The 18829-nt window shown below is 44.5% G+C and overlaps 1 protein-coding gene across 2 annotated transcripts in view; it reads right to left on the bottom strand.

The window, feature by feature from the left end:
• Positions 1 to 18829, bottom strand: part of LOC135003257 (laminin subunit alpha-like) — a 106045-nt gene that overhangs the window by 16568 nt on the left and 70648 nt on the right. The gene's annotated exons all lie outside the window — the stretch shown is intronic.

Genomic DNA, 18829 nt, shown 5'->3' with positions numbered 1-18829 from the left:
AGAAACAGACTCCATGAGGGTGGTATGAGGGCCCGACGTCCACAGGTGGGGGTTGTGCTTACAGCCCAACACCGTGCAGGACGTTTGGCATTTGCCAGAGAACACCAAGATTGGCAAATTCGCCACTGGTGCCCTGTGCTCTTCACAGATGAAAGCAGGTTCTCACTGAGCACATGTGACAGACGTGACAGAGTCTGGAGATGCCAAGGAGAACGTTCTGCTGCCTGCAACATCCTCCAGCATGACCGGTTTGGCAGTGGGTCAGTAATGGTGTGGGGTGGCATTTCTTTGGGGGGCCGCACAGCCCTCCATGTGCTCGCCAGAGGTAGCCTGACTGCCATTAGGTACAGAGATGAGATCCTCAAACCTCTTGTGAGACCATATGCTGGTGCGGTTGGCCCTGGGTTCCTCCTAATGCAAGACAATGCTAGACCTCATGTGGCTGAAGTGTGTCAGCAGTTCCTGCAAGATGAAGGCATTGATGCTATGGACTGGCCCGCCCATTCCCCAAACCTGAATCCAATTGAGCACATCTGGGACATCATGTCTCGCTCCATCCACCAACGCCACGTTGCACCACAGACTGTCCAGGAGTTGGCGGATGCTTTAGTCCAGGTCTGGGAGGAGATCCCTCAGGAGACCATCCGCCACCTCATCAGGAGCATGCCCAGGCATTGTAGGGAGGTCACACAGGCACGTGGAGGCCACACACACTACTGAGCCTCATTTTGACTTGTTTTAAGGACATTACATCAAAGTTGGATCAGCCTGTAGTGCGTTTTTCCACTTTAGTTTTGAGTGTGACTCAAATCCAGACCTCCATGGGTTAATAAATTTGATTTCCATTGATAATTTTTTGTGTGATTTTGTTGTCAGCACATTCAACTATGTAAAGAACAAAGTATTTAATAAGAATATTTCAGTCATTCAGATCTAGGATGTGTTGTTTAAGTGTTCCCTTTATTTTTTTGAGCAGTGTATATATAAATAGACATATACACATACTGAGGGGTTATAGGAGCTTTAGAAAATAAGAGGGGAGTAATGGAAGAATGGGATTACAACATTTGGAGTGTGTTCACAGCCCGTTTTAACTTAAAACGGCTGTGAAACGCACCGCGCTACTTCCGGTGACGTGGATGGCGGAAATTATATCAATATGCACTCTCAGCCCGCCTCCGCCTTGCAGCGGCAGTGGAGCGCACTGTGGGCCGCACCACATCACTTCCGATAACCTGGGTGGCGGAAGTTCTGCTCAGTGTGCACTCACAGCCAACCTCCACCTAGAGGTGGCTGTGGAGCGCACTGTGAACCGCATAATGTCACTACCGGTGACGTACGTCTTGGGGAGCCGCTTCATTTCGACGTCACACGGGGCTCATAATTTATTCAGCTCATAATTTACATATACGAGAGGGATGAATGGGACTAGTATATTAATATAAAAAAACAAGTGTCTGCATATTTAAATAATATATTATGATAATAGTTTGTGGTTACTTCCGGACCCTGGAACACACGGCCATCTTTGTTTTGGCACGCAAATTGATTCCTTTGACTTGATTACAACGATTTCCATTTTCTTGAAGTCTTTTTTAATATGGAGTGTGTACTCTTGGAACAAGCTTAGTTCCTAATTAAGAGCTATTGCATCTATATGGTCATAATGGTATGCACTATGTGTGATTCTCTTTGCTTTTATATCCATATGTTCCAACATCAATGGGTCATTTGACCGAAGAATGCCTTAATTGAAGATAAGTCATTGGCATATTGGAGGTCATTCCGAGTTGTTCGCTCGCAAGCGGATTTTAGCAGATTTGCTCATGCTAAGCCGCCGCCTACTGGGAGTGAATCTTAGCATCTTAAAATTGCGAACGATGTATTCGCAATATTGCGATTACACACCTCGTAGCAGTTTCTGAGTAGCTCCAGACTTACTCGGCATCTGCGATCATTTCATTGCTTGTCGTTCCTGGTTTGACGTCACAAACACACCCAGCGTTCGCCCAGACACTCCCCCGTTTCTCCGGCCACTCCTGCGTTTTTTCCGGAAACGGTAGCGTTTTTCCCCACACGCCCATAAAACGGCCTGTTTCCGCCCAGTAACACCCATTTCCTGTCAATCACATTACGATCGCCAGAACGATGAAAATGCCGTGAGTAAAATTCCTAAGTGCATAGCAAATTTACTTGGCGCAGTCGCAGTGCGGACATTGCGCATGCGCATTAAGCGGAAAATCACTGCGATGCGAAGATTTTTACCGAGCGAACAACTCGGAATGACCTCCATTGTTTTTTGCATTTTGTTGTTTCACAGGGTGATTTATTTCACCAAATGTGTAAGGGTTATTGCTACTGTGTGGGCAGGGCCAGTGCTAGGGTGTTCGGCGCCCCCCTGCAAACTATAAATTTGCGCCCTCCCATATTCGACAAAGGGTCAGCGCGCGCCTTTGGCACACGCCAGGAAAAGGGGTGTGGTCTCACAAGTAAGGGGCATGACCACACAATAGTAACTCCATTTAAATTTACCCCACACAGTAGCAAAATCGTATTCATCTTACACGTAATGCCCCACCCGTATAAGTAGCATCCTTATATGTAATGCACCCCAGTAGTAGTAGCATCCTTATATATAATGCTCCCCCAGTAGTAGTAGCATCCTTATACATAATGCCCCCCCAGTAGTAGTAGCATCCTTATACATAATGCACCCACAGTAGTAGTAGCGTCCTTATACGTAGTGCACCCTCAGTAGTAGAAGCGTCCTTATACGTAATGCCCCCGCAGTAGTAGTAGCAGCAGCGTCCTTATACGCAGGGCCGGATTAACAAAGGGGCGGATGGAGCTGCAGCTCCAGGCCCCCCATTAAAAATAGGCCCACAGGATCCAATGCAGTGCTGACAGGAAAAAAAAATCCTGTCACCACCAGTAGCTCACCGCGCTCATCTCCTAGCTGCCAAAAGTAGCTCCAGCTGATGTGCGCCGAACACACCACTGCCGTTCTGACACCCTAGTCTGCTCTCTGCTGCCCTGGCCAGAACCCGCCCGAACTCAGCCTCTGGACATGCCGAAGCTCCGCCCCCCGACCAGTCAGAAGCTTCTTCTACAAGATTCTACATACAAGCCGAAGCTCCGCCCTCGGATCCGCCGAAGCTCCGCCCCCGGTCCAGTCGGAAGCTTCATCCACATACCAGGGGAACTGAAGCCTTGCCCCTGCTGAAGCTCCGTCCCCAGTCCAGTTAGAATCTACATTCACATAGCAGCTGAAGCTCCGCCCCCAGTCCAGTACATACCAGTTGAAGCCCCGCCCCTGCTGAAGCTCCACCCCCAGGCCAGTCTGAAGCGTTGTCCATATGCCAATTAAAGCTCCGCCCTGGACCAGTTGATCAGTAATCATTAATGAAAAAGGGGAAGGACCTACCCTGGGGGAATAGGTTGCTATCTGTGAGGCGAGCTGGGTCATGGATGTTGTGAATTTCACAGCGGAGCGGACGTGCCAGTACGTTTATTTGTTGCTTGTGTGTGTCAGTAAATAGTGTGTGTCAGTAAGTAGTGTCTGTGTGTGTCAGCAAGTAATGTTTGTCAGTAAGTGGTCTGTGTCAGTAAGTTTATCTGTTGTGCATGTCAGTAAACAGTGTCTGTCAGTAAGTGTGTCTGTGTCAATGTTTTTGTCAGTAAGGGGTGTCCATAGCGGTAAGGGGTGTCCGTTAGTAAAGGGAGTCTGTGTCAGTAAATGGTATATGTGTCAGTAAGTGGTGTTTTTCAGTAAGTATGTATGCATATGCACTGTAGGCGCAGGACCGTCGACAACACATGCAGGGCCGTGACAACCGCCACTATCTGCAGCGCTACACGGCTACTACTCTCACCATTGCTTACATTGCAGACCTAGCCACGCAGCGATGCAGCTGAAAGCCCCCCTCCCGACTCCCCCTTCTCCAGTGGCAGCTACTCCCGTCACCTTCAGTAGCTGTCCTTCACAGTGGCATATCTATAATGGGCTGCAGTGTGTGTGGTGCACACGGGCCCCTGGGTCCAGAGGGGGCCCACCCCACACACACACCACCCATTTCTTCTATACTCACCTTTCTGGCATTGATCGGTGACTGTGTGTGGGCCCACTACTCTCCCGTAGCCGTCACCGCTGCTGTTAGCGCACTGAGCACTAGAGACTCTGGCACAGTGCCAGAGTCCACAGCACTCCGAATAAATGGCGCGGAGCCCATTTTTTCTGAGTCCTGCGCATGCGCTGTAGACTCTGGCACTGTGCCAGAGTTTCAGTGCTGAGAGCGCTAACAGCGGCGGTGACAGCTACAGGAGAGGAGGGGGCCCACACATGGAGTCTGCTCAAGGGTCCCCTCCTCTCTAGAAATGCCTCTGGTCCTCTAGCAGGGGACTCTGCTGCCGTAATGTGTAAAAAAGGGCGACTCTGCTGCCATAATGTGTAAGAAGTGGGACTCTGTTGCCATAATGTGCAAGAAGGGGGACACTGCCTGCCCTAATGTGTAAAAAAGAGGATTCTGCTGCCGTAATCTGTAAAAAGGGGTCTCTACTGCCGTAATGTGTAAAAGGGGACTCTGTTGCCGTAATGTGTAAAAAAGGGGACTCTGCTGCTGTAATGTGTAAAAAAGGGGACTCTGCTGCCGTAATGTGTAAAAAAGGGGACTCTTCTGCCGTAATGTGTAAAAAGGGGGACTTTGCCTACCGTAATGTGTAAAAAGAGGACTATGCTGCCATAATGTGTAAAAAGGGTGACTTTGCCTGCCGCAATGTGTAAAAAGGAGGACTATGCCTGCCGTAATGTGTAAAAAGGGGTACTCTGCCTGCCGTAATGTGTAAAAAGGGGTACTCTGCCTGCCGTAATGTGTAAAAAGAGGACTCTGCTGCCGTAATGTGTAATTCTCACCAAATTTAACACATTCTACACTCACCCTGAAACTCACCCCTCTGGACACATTATAGCTTCTATTCTCCACTCCCCTCAACTAAACACTCATGCGATTTATTCTTTCCTCTCTGCAAGTACTTTGACAACCACAATTGGCCACCAGAACAAACACTCGCAAACATCCACCAATATTTATCTCACTCTTCTGCTTTAATTAGCTGGTGACATATCACCAAATCCAGGCCCCAACCACCTTTCCCTCTCACACTCTGCTGTCTCAAAACAACATAGAAATCCATCTAACCTCATAAATATCACGTGTCTCCCATCCCCCTCCAAAACACTAAAATGTGCCTTATTGAATGCACGCTCTGTTTGTAACAAATTAACATCCATCCATGACCTCTTCATATCTCACAACTTTAATCTGCTGGCTATAACAGAAACATGGCTCACACAATCAGACACGGCCTCCCCTGCAGCACTGTCACACGGAGGTTTCCATTTCTCACACACACCTAGGCCTAATAACAGTAAAGGTGGAGGGGTCGGAATCTTACTGTCACAGTTTTTCACATACACTGTTCTACCTCAGGTTCCATCACTCGCATTCACCTCATTTGAAGTTCACTCTATCAGGATTTTCACCCCCTTCTCTCTGCGTGTTGGAGCCATCTATCGCCCTCCTGGGCAACCTAAACAACAATTTCTAGAAGATTTTTCTGCCTGGCTCCCACACTTCTTATCCTCTGACATCTCCACCATCATTATGGGAGATTTCAATATAGCTCTTGACAGTCCACAATCTGTTCATGCATCCAAACTCCTCTCTCTAACCTCCTCTCTTGGCCTAACCCAATGGTCCGACTCCTCTACTCACCAGGAGGGCCACTGCCTTGATCTTGTGGTCACCAGGCTCTGCTCAGTTTCCGAATTCACCAACACTCCTTTCCCTCTCTCTGATCACAACCTGATCACCTTCACAATCTCTTCTATTACTTTAAATTCTAGGACACAAAAACCAAGCAAGCCTCCTCTAACCCGTAGAAATACTAATAATATATATTTTCAACAACTTTCCACTTCTCTGCAACAACTGCTCTCACCAATCTCTACATTTACTACACCTGACACTGCTGTATTACACCTGCACCAGACCCTAGAGAGTGCCCTTGATGAAGAGGCTCCAGCTACCCATCACACTCCACGTAGGCTTAGATGCCAACCATGGCACTCTAAATCAACAAGACACCTACAAAAACTGTCACGTAAAGTAGAACGTCAGTGGCGGAAATCTCAGAATCCAAGTGACTTTCTCACATATAAAACTACCTACCACTCCTATCGTCAGGCCCTGGACACTGCCAAACAAACATATTTCCAATCTCTCATCTCTTATCATGCCAACAACCCCAAGCGACTTTTTAATACATTTAAATCACTTCTTTACCCTCCCTCACCTCCCCGACTAGCTACTATCCGTGCACAAGAACTTGCTTCCTACTTCAAGGATAAGATTGATAACATCCGAGATGAAATGGTATGCTCTAACTCAGCCAGTGACCTGCTCAATTCCCTACCTGAACCCTCTGGCACTTTCTCTTCATTTGATCCCACAAGTGAAGATGAAGTATCAACACTCTTTTCATCCTCCTACTCCACTACCTCTCCTCTTGATACTATACCCTCACAGGTCAGTAAAACTTTGTCTCCTGTGCTTATCCCAACCTTAACTAAAATCTGTAATCTCTCTCTCTCTCTACTGGTATCTTTCCCTCTCTGTTCAAACATGCAGTCATTACTCCCATTCTAAAAAAACACAACTCTGACCCAAACACACTCTCTAACTACCGTCCCATTTCTCAGCTACCCAGTCCCTCCAAGCTACTTGAGAGGCTTGCCTACACTCGCCTCACACACTTTCTTAACTCGCACAACTTATTGGACCCACTTCAGTCAGGCTTTCGTGCCCAACACTCCACAGAGACGGCACTGACCAAAGTAGTGAATGATCTAGTCACTGCTAGATCAAAAGGCCTTTACACACTACTTATTCTTCTAGATCTCTCTGCTGCTTTTGACACTGTTGACCACTCTCTTCTCATACAAACACTACAATCCCTAGGTCTTCAGGACACAGCCCTTTCTTGGTTCTCATCCTACCTATCTAATCGCTCTTTCAGTGTTCACTTGTCTGATTCTACCTCCTCTTCTCTATCTCTATCAGTTGGAGTGCCGTAAGGCTCAGTCTTAGGTCCTCTGCTTTTCTCAATCTATACCTCCTCTCTTGGTAAACTAATCAGCTCCTTTGGATTTCAGTATCATTTGTACTCTGATGATACTCAAATCTACCTATCCTCCCCAGATTTGTCACTACCAGTATTGGCTCGTGTCACTGGATGCCTGTCTGCCATTTCATCTTGGATGTCATCTTGCCAACTAAAACTCAACATTTCCAAAACCAAATTAATTATTTTCCCACCAGCTAAGAGTAGTTACCAACCTGATATCTCTATAACTGTTGACAATGCAACTATCCACCCCACCCTACAAGCTCATTGCCTAGGTGTCACCCTTGACTCTGAACTGTCCTTTATTCCACACATTCAATCGGTCTCTAAATCATGTTACATGCACCTTAAAAACATATCCAAAATACGCCCTTATCTTACACAAGACACTGCAAAAACTCTAATCCATGAACTCATCATCTCCCGCATTGATTATTGTAATAGTCTCCTTACTGGTCTTCCCAAACATAGGCTATCACCACTTCAATCCATTTTAAATGCAGCTGCGAGGCTAATCTTCCTCGCCAGATGTTCTTCATCTGCTGATCCGCTCTGTCAGTCCCTCCATTGGTTACCGGTTTTCTACCGTGTCAAATATAAAATACTTTTACTTACATACAAGGCTATTAACCAAACTGCACCATCATACATCTCCTCACTCATCTCAAAATATCTCCCTACCAGACCTCTCCGCTCTGCACAAGATCTGCGTCTCTCATCCACATGTATTACCTGTTCCCACTCAAAATTACAGGACTTTACCGGGGCTTCACCCACTCTGTGGAATGCACTCCCACGCACAATAAGACTCTCCTCTAGTCTCCAAACCTTTAAACGTTCTCTGAAAACTCATCTCTTCAGACAAGCCTACCAAATTTCAGACCCACACACATAACCTTAACAGCTTCCCTATCAAGTTACATCCCCTCTGTACAGTCCACATAAACTCACATTTTGTCTTCCAACATTGCTATGTGATCATATCATATACAACCCATTAAGAACCTAGCAACCTGGGGAACCATTATGTAACAGGTAGCATCTATCCTTGTGTATCAATGCCTATTTCCCTATAGATTGTAAGCTTGCGAGCAGGGCCTTCCTACCTCTGTCTGTCTGTCTTTGCCCAGTTTTGTTCTATAATTGTTGCTCTAATTGTAAAGCGCAACGGAATATGCTGCGCTATATAAGAAACTGCTAATAAATAAAAGGGGGACTCTGCTGCCGTAATGTGTAAAAGGGGGACTCTGCTGCCGTAATGTGTAAAAGGGGGACTCTACCTGGTGTCATGTATGTAAGTGGCACTTCCTCATGTAGCCTTGCCCCTATATTTTTTACATGCACCTACGTCGTGCACTGACCCTGTTTTATATATTGGGGGGGAGGGGGCGATGCTGTTTCTTGCACACAGCACTAAAATGTCTAGTTACGGCACTGGTAATGGGTATTTGTCAGAGAGTGATGTGTGTGTGTGTGTTAGTAAGTGTGTCAGTAAGATATATCAGTTAGTGGAATCTGTGTTAGTAATGATCTGTCAATAAGTATTTGTGTTAGTGGAATGTGTGTCAATAAGTGGTATCTGTTAGTAAAGGGTGTACGTGTCAGAAATACCGGGCACACATTGGCCGTTATATATTGGCCATTCAGTTGAACTGCTGATATATCGTTTACTGCAATATGTCGCACTATCTTACCAGCAATATGTCTGTGAACGATGTTGTTCACAGATGTATCACATCTGACCAATATATCTGCAGATATAATGGTGCATTGTGCTGTGTGTATGGTTGACATACCAATCACACAATAGGTCGGCTGTACAGTGCATCACCAGGATGGGACGGGTTATGCTAATGATGTCCTGGAGTCCTGCAAGATAGGTTGGTATCGTTATACTAGCGCCTGTCATCCATCTGTGGTTACAGGGTGTTGGGGATGCATGCAGATAGTGTGAGCATTGAGGATTGCTGGGTGGGAGGGGTACATGCGGATGCTTTGACCACCACTACTGTTGCGGATACTGTCACCATCGGCCGTTGCAAGGGGAAGGGTATTTTGCAAATGCCTTGACCATTAGCTAGGAAGGAAGTGCGGAGATGAGCGTGTGCTGTGACCATTTGGGTGTGTTAATGCCATGACCATCGCTACCGGTGTATACTCTCTCTATGGGGGTCATTCCGACTCGTTCACACGCAGCAACGCCAGGACCGATGAAAGCGTTAGCAGGCGCGATCGCAAGAAGAGCGACAGTGGGAAGGAGGATCGGGGCATCTACTCCCCGTTTTCCGGGCGTGGTTAGGGGAACGCAGGTGTGTCCAGGCATTGGTGAACGCAGGTGTGTCCAGGCGTTTGGAGGGCGGATGTCTGACATCACAGCCAGGACCTTCATCGCTGGATCTGTCACACTGGGTAAGAAGCTGCAGGGCTGGTCTTGTTTTACTTGAAATTTTTTTTAGCATAGCTCGGCTGCACAAGCGATCGCAGCTCTGCTATGCTAAAATACACTCCCCCATAGGTGGCGTCAAGTTGATCGCATGAGCAGCAAAAGTTGCTACGTGCGATCAACTCGGAATGACCCCCTATATCTGCAAGGTTTTGTCATACAAAAAATTATACAGTTTCTAATTGTTAATTATTTAATGAATCAAAAACACAGGTTAAAATGTAAATAAAAATTATATTTAAAAACTTTTCCACATACTTTCATAAAAACACACAAAATCACTATTAAGCAGTTGTATATGCCTAAATATAATACATGGGTGGAATTCAATTGTTAATGTCGGGAGACTGATGGAGCAATTCAATCGTTGCTCTGTATGGGCATAAACAGCTGCCGGCACCCGCATTTCACCTAAAATTTAAGACATGTCTGCTGTTTGGGTACCCAAACAGTTCTTAAGCCGTGTACACACGGCGCGATGCGGCTTTAGCCCGACGTTGACTAATCGCTGATATAGTCAATGTTGGTCTGCCTTCACAGTTTATTTTTGCTTGCAATGCCGATCCCACGGGACCGCGCATCGGCATCACAAGCTTGTACACACGGTGCAATATGCACTAACTTTCCTTACGATTTTGACTATATAGTCAAAATCGTAAGGAAAGTTAAGTGCATATCGTACCGTGTGTACACAGCTTTACTATCGCGCCCAATCGGCCAAATAAATGGAATAGCAACAATGGGCGCCCATTTATTATCGCGCCTGAAAAAACAATTGAATTCTGCCCATAGAGTTGGATCTAACTATTACATGAGAACTCCACAAGCTGTTTGGATAACCAGTTTGCCCTTTGTTAAAACTTATACAGAGAATTAAAGCTCTCTGCATTAATTTCCCAGCAATAGGTGATCCTTAATAAGGGTGAGCATAAAACTTATTTAGTAGAGGTCTCAGTTCCTTTATGTCCATTAAGCACAGGTTGGTAAGTTCGTTATATAGATTTGCAGTAATATTCTTTTAGTAAGAGAGCTGGTGATAGCAGCTGTTGCCTACCTAATGCTGGGTGCACACTGGCTGATATATTGGGCGTTCGTGGATGCGTCGGTGGGTGTGTACCAGCGATATGTTTGTGAATGACATCGTTCACAGACATATCACGTCAGTATACCAATAAGTGGTATCTGTTCTGTCAGTAAGTATGTGTCAGTAAGATATGTCAGTAAGTGTAATCTGTGTCAGTACTGTGTGTCCCAGGAGCCCTCAGTTCCCTCTTCTCTGCTCTGTTTTGACACCCATCTCTGCTCCCCTTTCCTCATGTGATCTGTATCGCCCCCATCTTTTCTGATCCACATCTGCTTTCTTTGCCTAATTGTTGCTCCCATTTCCACCTTCTTTGTATGTTGATACAGTCACCTCAATGTACAAATGAGACACACGTGTTACAGCCTAATGCATTTATTTTCTGCATCCGGATACCCTTACCTCTACACCCTGTTCCTGCATCCAAGCACCATCACCCTTACACCCTGTCCTTGCATCCAGGCACCATCATCCCTACATGGTGACCTTTCATCCAGAAGTCCCCAACCCTATAGAGTGTCCGGTCATCCAGAGACCCGCTCACACCAATAGTAGCTCTCAGTCTAGCAATCTCCTAGACTGCCTGTGCCTCAGTCTTACCCCAAATTGACCTGTGTCACACCCCCTGGCTGTGATGTCCTCTGTATTTTATGGTGGTTGTGGGAATTCTATATATCATATGGCATTCATTGCAATGTAGGTCACTGTAATGATTGGTGTATTATGTGGCAGTCACTGCAATGCTCTCTGTATTATAATTTGGTCACTGTAACTATTTTCTTTATGTGGCAGCCACTGTGATGATCTCTGTATTATATGACATTGACTACAATGCTCTTTGAGTCACATGGCAGTCACTGTGATGTGCTTTGTATTATACCGTGGTCACTGCGATGCTCCTTGTAACTTATGACGGTCACTGATTCTGTGTATTATATGGTGGTCACAAACATCTTTTTATAGCTGCACTTTTAAGTGGTTGAAAGCAGGCACTAGCTATGTTTGTCATAGAGATAGCCACACCCTTTATGTAGACCACACCCCACCATACTGGTCACACCCCCACATCACTAGTTATACCGCCACAACGCTTGTCACACACCCTGCCAAGGCACAAAATAGGCCCTTCATAAATTTCAGCTCCAGGTCCATGTGGACCTTAATCTGGCACTGCTTATACATAGTGCTAGTAGTAGCATCCTTATACGTAGTGCACCCCCAGTAGTAGTAGCATTGTTATACATAATGCCCCCCAGTAATAGTAGCGTCCTTATACATAATGCCCCCTCCCCCAGTAGTAGCGTATTTATACGTAATGCCCCCCCCAGTAGTAGTAGCGTACTTACATGTAATGCCCCCCCCAGTAGTAGCGTCATTACATGTAATGCCCCCCCAGTAGTAGCGTCATTACACGTAATGCCCGCCCCAAGTAGTAGTAGCGTCCTTACATGTAATGGCCCCCCCAGTAGTAGCGTCGTTATACGTAATGCCCCCCTGGAGTAGTAGCATACTTACATGTAATGCCCCCCCAGTAGTAGCGTCATTATACGTAATGCCCCCCCCCCCAGTAGTAGTACCGTCCTTACATGTAATTGCCCCCCCAGTAGTGGCATCGTTATACGTAATGCCCCCCCTGGAGTAGTAGCATACTTACATGTAATGCCCCCCCAGTAGTAGCGTCATTATACGTAATGCCCCCCCCCCAGTAGTAGTACCGTCCTTACATGTAATGGCCCCCCCAGTAGTGGCAACGTTATACGTAATGCCCCCCCTGTAGTAGTACCGTCCTTACATGTAATGCCCCCCAGTAGTAGCGTCGTTATACGTAATGCCCCCCCCCCCCCAAGTAGTAGTAGCGTCCTTACATGGAATGGCCCCCCAGTAGTATCGTCGTTATACGTAATGCCCCCCCTGTAGTAGTAGCGTACTTGCGTGTAATGCCCCCCAGTAGTGTCATTATACGTAATGCCCCCCCCCCCCCCCAGTAGTAGTAGCAACCTTACATGTAATGGCCCCCTAGTAGTAGCATCAGGGCAGGTTCTAGCCCTTTTGGCACCCCGGGTGGAAAATAGGGGCGTGGCTTCATAAGGGGGCATGGTCAGTTACGCCCCCTGTAGAGTTGTGCCCCCAGTTGTGCCCTCTGTAGGAGTAGCGCCGCTTACACAAAAAAAATAATAATACTTACTATCCCCACTCCTGATTCCCGACCGCTGCAGACCTCCGCCGGCACCGCTCCTCTCCTCGGATTTACGGGACAGAAGGACAGATAGACACTAGAGGTCAATTATGACCTCAAGCGTCTGTGTCAGTCTTACAATGCTGTGCGCGATGACGTCATCGTGCACCGCACAGCAAAGGTCCTCTCCACGAAGGGAAACTAGATGGGTAGCGTCTAGTTCCCTTCACAGCGGGGGACCAGTGGGGGGCACAGTAGCAGATCTTGCCATGGTGCGGCGCCCTCTGGAAGGCGGCACCCCGGGCAAAAGTCCTGCTTGCCCGTGGCAAGATCCGCCGCTGAGTAGCATCGTTATACATAATGCCCCCCCCTGTAGTAGTAGCGTACTTACATGTAATGCCCCCCCAGTAGTAGTGTTGTTATACGTAATGCCCCCCCCCCAAGTAGTAGAGTCGTCCTTACATGTAATGGCCCCCCCAGTAGTAGCATCGTTATACGTAATGCCCCCCTGTAGTAGTATCGTACTTACATGTAATGCCCTGCCCCAGTAGTAGCGTCGTTATACGTAATGCCACCCCCCCAAGTAGTAGTAGTACCATCCTTACATGTAATGGCCCCCCCAGTAGTAGCATTGTTATACCGAAAAGCCCCCCTGTAGTAGTAGCGTACTTACATGTAATGCCCCCCCAGTAGTAGCGTCGTTATACGTAATGCCCCCCCCCCCCAAGTAATAGTAGCGTCCTTACATGTAATGGCCCCCCCAGTAGTAGCATCGTTATACGTAATGCCCCCCCCAGTAGTAGTAGTGTCCTTACATGTAATGGCCCCCCCAGTAGTAGCGTCCATAATGCGTGCGCACACAGACATACCTCACACATACAGCAGTTCATATTGACATTCCATTTGAGTCATAAATATTTTCTGACATATATTCTTCTTTGAAGTAGTAACAGGATCGCTGTCTAATAACCCAAGTACTGCTGTAGTAAGAAGGTTCGGAGGTGCAGAGAAGCGCCATTACAGCTATCTGCATTATAGCTCTGTCCAATGAAATCCTATTGATATTCCATATGGTGAATTGTTATCCGACATCTTCTTAACATTTGATCTGCTTATTGGAGATTTCTTATGATGAATACTCTTAATGCATGATTTTGATTGTTAACCCCTGATGAAGTCCTGTGAATGAAATGCGTTGGGTTATTAGACAGCGATCCTGTAACTACTTCAAAGAAGAATATATGTCAGAAAATATTTAATGACTCAAATGGAATAATGTCAATATGAACTGCTGTATGGATTTAGAACATCAAACAGTCTACATTTACTGTTTATTTTTTTAATAAAAATTGGTTTTATATAATGGTGACCGATTAATGTGAAATTGAGTTACCCACCTAACCTTCAGTGCTTCCCTATCTAATTACATACTCTCTGTACAGTCTACATAACCTCACATATATTGTCTTTCGTTACTCTCACACCCTCCTGACACTTGGCCAACATTGCGGGGTGATCATATCATACAACCCATTAAGAACCTAGAAATCTGGTGGACCATTATGTAATAGATAGCATCTATCCTTGTGTATCAATGCTTATTTCCCTATAGATTGTAAGCTTGTGAGCAGGGCCTTCCTACCTCTATGTCTGTCTGTTTGTACCCAGTTTTGTTCTATTACTGTTGTTCTAATTGTAAAGCGCAACGGAATATGCTGCGCTATATAAGAAACTGTTAATAAATACATACTTAATAAAATCAGAGAAAATTATCGGTTTTATACTCGATGACATTTGTTACTTCCAAAGTGGCATCATTTATTTCAGCTTTTCTCAACTAAGAATGGATTTAGATTTACTGTTGGTAGCCACAATACAGATTTTATTACTGTTCCAATGACACTGAGTGTTTGTAAAGGATTCATAGCAGAGAGACACTGCCCGTGTAGTTAAGTCTGAAGGATTATTGTATCTAGTTCAAACATTACAAAATGTACTTAGATAAGCATGAGATGAGGTAATGTAAGTTGTAAATATCTCGAGGTCTCCAGTATCTTTTATAAACCAGCTATGAATCATTCTTTACAAATACGGACAGTGTCTTTGGAACATATATGTTCTAACACCTATACCTTATAGCCCCTACACATTAGCCGAGGTGTCCGACGGCCGATACGGGGGGTGACGGGGGGAGTGAAGTTTCCCTAACGTCACCCGGCCCATAGCCCTGCATGCCAATATGGACGATATTGTCCATATTGGCTTGTAGGCATAAACGAGCCGGCACCAACGATGAACGACCGTGAATCGTTCATCGTTGGTGCCTACACACTGAAAGATATTAACAATTTCTCATTCATTACTAAACGAGATTGTTCATATCGGCCGCACACATCGGCCAGTGTGTGGGGCCCATTACTCTATCATTTTTTAAATAAATATTTTGCTAGAAACAACTGTATGTTTTTTAATCATGGTAATACAAGTTACATTTTATTGTCTCTTTTGTGACCCCATACAGAACTTCTTTCTCTATCTTTGTACAAACCTCTTTAGAAACAATCTCAAGTCACCATACCACCTCTACTTTGTGTAATTCCTAACCTACTGAGCAATACTCACATGAATACCCAATATAACCTATGCTTCCTTTACCGAACCACAGAACAAAACACTAAACTCTTATAGACACAATCCTAATTCCAGTCACCCTACTCCCTCCTTTTCACTTTAATTGAATCACTCATACTCTAATAAGTACTAAATATGAGATGACCTGAGAATGTATAGCCACTCTTTTGTTGGTGCATTTTCTGGAAGAGTTGGACCTGGGTCTTTAAATAAATTAGTATGTAACAGAAACTTCCTGAAACTGTCTCAGTTGTTACACTTACATTAAAGTCATTAACATTTAACTATCCAATGGAAAGTCTTCTTTATATGGCTTTCAGTTGAGACTATTGTGCAGCGCTCCCTTTTATATTAAAATATATACTGCTGTACTCTTTGTACCCAGCAGAATGCTGCACTTAATGTGAAGTCTTATACTTGACTCTGGCATGGCACTCACCAAAGGCCTGTTTTACTGTCTCTCACTTTTGCTACTACCTTACTCTTGATGAGACCAAGGGGCCTATTCATTCGGAAATACTAGCTTCTGCTTTGTTTTTGTATGTTTTTTTTAAATGGGCCCAGTCATTATTACGGCCTAATATTCAGTAAACTAAGAAAACTGAAAGTTTTCAGAGTTTGATTGAGGGAACCAGTGCCATCTTCAGATGTCATTGGCTCCCAAAGCCCCTCTGGCAATGTTCTCTCGACAGTTGGGAACTAAGGTTGTATAAAACAGTAGGGTCATTCCGTGTCGGTTCAACCAGGTGTGTCCACCACCCATCTCAGATTTTTATGAAAATTCTTTTTGTTAAAAGAGGATGTCAAAAAACGATTTCTGCCAAATATCTCGACTGTCTGACAATTTGTTTATTAAATATTGGATTTTTCAATTTATTAAATTATTTACTAATTGCGGCTTCTTTATCCAGTTTATTTGAAGTATGATGGGTGTTTATTAAGTGATCACCACAAAATTTGCACTCCTAGGGTAACTCTTCCTCCTGAACACAAACGTACAAACCAAATCACTATATCTGCTTTACATTTCGAGTTATGACAAAAAAAAAAATCACGTTTTCCAAAAATACTTAAAAATGCTAGGTTCAATCAACATTAGATATCACAAATGTTTTTAGGTGCTTAACAAAGCTATACATTATTACCACACAAAAAAATCAGCACTCCGTTTTATAGTGGAAAATAAAAATCATGAAGAAGTTGACGTTCAATTACTGTTGTACCACATACATAACACAAGAAATCATGAAATTTAAAAACAAACATAAGTTGAGTCCATAACTTAAGTTGAGTCAACAATCACATTATCTTTACCTTGTTTGGAACCTGTTGTAACAGTCTGTTATTTTCCTTAAAGTGTCAGCAGACAGTGCCCTCCAATCCTTTCTTGGATAGTGGGCACTTCCGTTACACAGGGGACGTGAAAAGGAACAAAACACTGAAGGCCAGGACAACACATCTGTGGATTGTACCAGCACATCTTGTTCCTCCTCATTACATAGAATAATATATCCAATGTACCAGATGTTATTGTACACTGCTGCTATGTATGTTCCAGGTTGCAGATCACTTTTGTATACATTTATTTGAGCACAGTGTCACTGAAGGGGTTATACATATAGCAACGGTAAATTAACGTGGCTAATTGTCCTTCCAGGGGCTATCCAATTAGCCCCGTAATGCCGAGGCTCGCGTCGGCTTATCAGGTATTTTGTTTCACCTGCCTCAGGCAGGCGAAACCAAATCCATGGAAACGGGGCTGTTTCTACCAAAAACACACAGGTTTCACTGAACCTGTGTGTTTTTGGGAAATAATGTATTTTTTTTTTTTTTTTACAGGCGACCAAATTGGATAGCCTGTAAAACAATATGGGTGAAACATTGGGGAGAAAAATCGCCCAATGTATTTTCACCTGTAATTGGATACCCCCCAAACTGTGGTTCCTGCTGTCTTCATGTCGTCTGATGACAATCGGAATATGTGTAGTTCATCATAACTAATAGGCTGAAATTGGTAATGAGCAAGTGTTCCTGCAACAGTATTTGCTGTTTCTAGAGGGCTATACAGCTTGGTTTTGCAGTCTTGTATGTCATTTTGGGACATGTAGAAAAACTTTATGCCATGTATCTTTCCAGCCCAGCTATACAGGTGTAAAAGGTGTCAAGATGTGATGAGTTTCCACTGCTTGCAGACTGGTGTGGGTGGCTAGATGTTTACTAGCACCATTACTAAACTAGTGAACATACTCCAATTTTAGTAATAGTTCCGCTAAGTGTTGCATAACTACCGTAATGAAGGCATGCACAGTTATGGCTACATGGTCACTTATAACACAGAGACTCACACAGTTTAAGGTGTCACAAAATCATCTTGCCTAAAATACAGATGTAGCCACGTTAATCGCTGCCTCGTAGTAAGTGTGCCCGCAAATGCACGCCAATGGAAGCCTATGGCGTGAACACCAGCTGCGATCAGTCGCAGCACAGTGCATTTGCTGTATACAGATGGGCTGTTGCATCATCAACAGCACTACAAATAACTTCACGGAATACTACCACAGTACTAGCGATTGTAACCAATTTACTTTACAAGCAGTGGGTCCACACTGACCAAACAGCTGTGTCCTCATCATCCATGTCACTATCATGAAAACGTTTTTCAGCTATTTTCTGAAGTGCTTCCAGACCTGGGCATTTATAACAAGTGATGAAGCATACAAGTTTTTGAGACTGAAGAACAAACAAGGATTTCAGTTAGGTCTTGTAGTCCATCTTTAGTGGTAGAGCAGCAACCAATCATTTTTTACATTTTGGTTAGTTTCGCAAACACACACACACACAGGACGCATACCTCTTGCAGCAACGCTAGCAAACACACCATGTAGCTTGTAAGGAACAAACCTTAGACAATCCAACGTGAATGTCTGGAAAACGGTATTAGAAAGCAAGATAAAGCTCTTTGAAGTTTACTACGAGTAGCCTTTTCTGTTTGTGAATTATTTTTCCTCCTGGAACTTTTACAGAAACAGATTTTGTTTCCAAGGCACATCCGAGAATTTTCATCATCTTCGTAAAACTGTTGTACCTGATGAACGATTTGTACAGGAAGAGCTTTCCCTCCATATTTTTCAGGTTCTGCCAGTATACCAAGGGTTTCTTTAAGTTTTCTTGATTGTTTTACAATGTATTTTGTGACATTAAATAAGTTAGGTACTCAACTTATGTTTAAAGTTTTTTTTTAAATTCATGATTTCTTGTGCTAATTATATATGCGGTACAACAGTAATTAAACGTCAACTTCATGATTTATTTTTCT

This window comes from Pseudophryne corroboree, chromosome 1 (genome assembly GCF_028390025.1).
Source record: "Pseudophryne corroboree isolate aPseCor3 chromosome 1, aPseCor3.hap2, whole genome shotgun sequence".
NCBI lineage: Eukaryota > Metazoa > Chordata > Amphibia > Anura > Myobatrachidae > Pseudophryne > Pseudophryne corroboree.
The sequence above is the reverse complement of the archived record's forward strand: the minus strand, read 5'-3'. Positions and strand labels throughout refer to the sequence as shown.